Source organism: Amborella trichopoda, chromosome 1, assembly GCF_054954075.1.
Source record: "Amborella trichopoda isolate Santa Cruz 75 chromosome 1, AtrichopodaSantaCruz75HAP2 v2.0, whole genome shotgun sequence".
Lineage (NCBI taxonomy): Eukaryota > Viridiplantae > Streptophyta > Magnoliopsida > Amborellales > Amborellaceae > Amborella > Amborella trichopoda.
In genome coordinates, this window is record NC_142336.1 from 11,526,911 (window position 1) to 11,530,680 (window position 3,770).

The 3,770-nt window shown below is 41.2% G+C and overlaps 1 long non-coding RNA gene across 1 annotated transcript; it reads right to left on the reverse strand.

Annotated features, from left to right (window-relative positions):
- Positions 1–341: 341 nt before the first annotated feature.
- Positions 342–1,292, reverse strand: LOC105421461 (uncharacterized). Its single transcript, XR_967018.3, has 2 exons — positions 1,228–1,292; positions 342–810 (listed from the first exon to the last, which is right to left on the reverse strand). It is a non-coding gene; the product is annotated as an uncharacterized LOC105421461 (long non-coding RNA).
- Positions 1,293–3,770: the final 2,478 nt, after the last annotated feature.

The following is a 3,770-nucleotide window of genomic DNA, read 5'->3' on the forward strand; positions in this document are numbered from 1 at the left end:
GCCCTAAGTAATCAAAGTAAGGCACACCTTCAAATAGTGTGAATTTCAATACTAAAAATCATTATGATAGCTTGAAAAATTATTTTCATCTCTAATTATAGAAATTTAGAGCTTTAAAAATAATGTAGATTGAGCGGATATTTGAGTATATGAATATCTTGAAAATTGAAAGTCCAAAAAATATATAACAAGATACACTGAGACATAAAAATCTATTTGTTTTCATGTTTATACATCTTGAGGTCGAAATAATTGATTTGAAGATTTTTAAGCATCAAAACAACCTCTCCTAGTGAATTTTTTGAGGACCCATTAATTTGATTGATTAAGGCCTCACACTCATATAAACACTTTCCATTAGAAAGAGATGCTAACTAAAGGTCCCACCACTACATTGGTTCATATCATTGGGAAGTAGAACAGGAAACACATGAAATAAAAAACACCACCATCCCTCGTGCTAGAGGGAAATATAAGCACCAACACCACAAAAAACCAAAGCACTTACTTAATCCTGAGCTAAACCAGTAAACCACTTCCTCAACCGTATTCCCCCTTGTTTTAATTTTTCATTTGATTTCATTCATTCTAACAGTTTTTTCGAGCTTTTGTCAGCGTTGATGATCAAGGAAATAGTCTTTAGGGTTTTCTTCAAAATCTCTGCGGAGCATGCGTCCATCTTCCCCTGGCTTTTTCATCGTCTTCCCCTCCTCCTCTTGTTCATTGCCATGGTAGGCTGAATCTTGATGCCCATGAATAACATCATTCCAGCACTTGCTACGCCTGCTATCTTCGCAGCCGTACTCATTTCTGAACATCAAGCAAACGTCAATGCAAACTCTCTCTCTCTTTCTCTCTCTCTCACACATCAAGAAAAGAACCAATGCAAACAATGAAGCTGTATTTCTCTATTTCAATCTAAATTTCATCAAGCATAAATCTTCCCCACTACAATTCATCAAGAAAAGCAACAAGCAATCTCTCTCTCTCACACATCAAGAAAAGAACCAATGTAAACAATGAACTTGTATTTGTCTCTCTCAACCTAAATTTCATCAAGCATAATAAATAATCCCCACTACAATTCATCACGAAAAGTACCATCCAATCTCTCTCTCTCTCTCTCCACGTGAAGCGAACACAACAAATTAGTCCTTTGATTATATTTTAAAAGGAACACAAGAGAGAAATAGAAAGGAGTATATAGAAGGGCCTGGTTTTGCAAACCCTTGTTGTTCGACATCTCTCTCACTCTGAACTTGTCCTTCCTTTGCTTTCTCCTCTCTCTCCTTACTCCCATCACTTCCCACTTTACCCTTTTATAAATTTCCTCTCTCTCTTTGGTGGTCCCATGGTTACGGAAACCTTAGCATCTAAGTTAACCCAAAAGCCAATAAAACTTTACACAAAGTTCGAAAAGGCACGTAGCGGAATCTTAGCAAAATAAGGGAAACATCATCACATGCATTTGTACGGGTGGCTAGTATATGGGCCTGTATCATACTGCATATTACATAGGGCTATTTGGAGCGCAATGAGAAAGGGCAGGGAGCCTAGCCCCAACAAAATAAATTGAAAAGGAAAAGTATACACTAAGGTAACGGTTTTTATACTTTCCCAACAGCATAAAAGATCTATGCTTCATCTACTATCCAACTGTTCAATTTTGATCAAGAGAGCCACTCACCATTGATCTCAGATCCGACGTCTCAAAGTATTTTATTTTTAGTTTTTTTTTATACAAATTGTATGAATATGAAATTTGGTATGTGACATCTTCTCATTGGAGCGCACCTATAAAATATTAAAAATAATTCTTTGATAAAATATAAAGACCAAAATACCCCTTTAAAATTTCAGGGATATGTTGGTCATTTAGTTTATTAGAAATATTGTTTTTATAATTTTTACTAGTGTGAGTTTAATAGAGGATTGGACATACAAAATTTGGTGTCAAAATGGTTTATAGAAAAAATACTACAAATGCTGACTAGAGAAGCAGCCAAGACAGTTGGGGCACCCAACTTTGATGACCCTGTTCATCAGAACCCCTTCTAACCTCTTCGAATTTTGAAACCTGAAGAGGAGATGAGAGTAGTCTGCACAGTGGTCAGTGTCGTAGAAGATGACCCAACTACCCAGCAGCCACAACTCCAAGACCGTCGAGAACCGGTCCTCACGCGATCGGCATATAAGACTCGAGTTCAGTCGGAGCATGTTGAGCCCTTGCTTACCGATCTACGGCACACGACCCTCCAAGCTCGAAAGCCTTCATCTACACATAGGGTTAGCATTATGGTTGTGACTGAACCTAATGACAACCAGGAAGAATGCATGGACAGGTTCGAGCAGATGGTGCAAGCGATGATGGATAAGATTGATCGCATGAAAAACAGGCGGTCCCCAATCAATGTATCCCATCATGAGGCCGACTCCCATCACTCGGATGATGCAGCTCCAAGGCAGCCTCCTCCTCTTGCCTCACAGGACAATTCCGTCCCTCACCTCGTCTCACAAGCAGACGTCGACACTATGACAAGCCATAGCCTGAAGTGCAGACAGATCCCGAATATGCAAAGTTCAACGATGTACCAGAAGTCGTACCCCTCCTATATCGATCAGGTTTCGTTTCCCTCGAACTCCAAGAAAGGGAAGCTTCCCCTGTTGGATGGTACAACATCCCTGCACCAGCATATCACGTATTTCCAAGTGGCATGTCGAGAGACATCAGTTGATGGGAGACTCGTCCTCCATCAGTTTGTTGAAACCCTTGATGGACCAGCTTTTTAGTGGTATGCTCGGCTACCCCCTAATTCAGTACATACTTGGGAAGAAATGGAGAAACTTTTCCACCAGCGCTTCTATGAGGTTGAGAGATAAGTCCAAACCATCTAGCTTCTTACCTTGATCCAAGAACCAGACGAACCAGTGGATCAATTTATAGCAACATGGAAGGATTTAGCTACTCGCCATCATAAACCCATGCTTGAGAAGGAAGCAATTCAAACATGTGTGAGAAACATGCGACCTGAGATTGCTCTACATGTTGAGGCCTCCAATCCAACCTCCATGTCAGAGTTGATCTCTAAGTAAGTTCGCATAGAAAGCCTGTCACGTCACCACGGTGGGTCACAACAACAGTCTGCAAGCTCGAGAAACAACCGAGGCAATGGTAATTCTCGGACCAATGCCCGAGGCAATCAACAAATAGGGGTAATCAGCACAGCCGTCACTAACAGTGATCCAAAGAAGGCTACCTCCCAAACCTTGGACCTCTCCAAAGGGGTAAGCACAACAAAGACATCACCTCAGGCAGGCAAACAAACAACAATCATACAACCTGGTACCCCCACATGCGAACCTTAATATAGATGATTATTGGACCAGAAATAAGAATGAAGTCTACCCTTTTAAAAAGGAATGCGTTCCCTCACTACTGCGATTATTACTGGAACAAAACATAATCAAGCTGCCTGAGACCAAGTTCCCTGATCAAGATGGACTCGACACCAATGTGAACTATTGTGCTTATCATCGGAGGATAAACCACCCCACAGAGGAATGCTACATGCTAAAAGACATCATTGAAACCCTGATCCAGAAGGGTCAGATAAAGCTTGAAGAGCTAAAGAAAGCATTCGAGGCAATAGAAGCTTCCCACGTAGTGATAGTCCAAGAGGAAGACAAAGCGCCCGACTTCCTTCGTGCCTTGTTCGTCATGATGCTTCAAGAAGGCCTGATCACACCAAAGCCGGCAAGGCAGCCCCGAC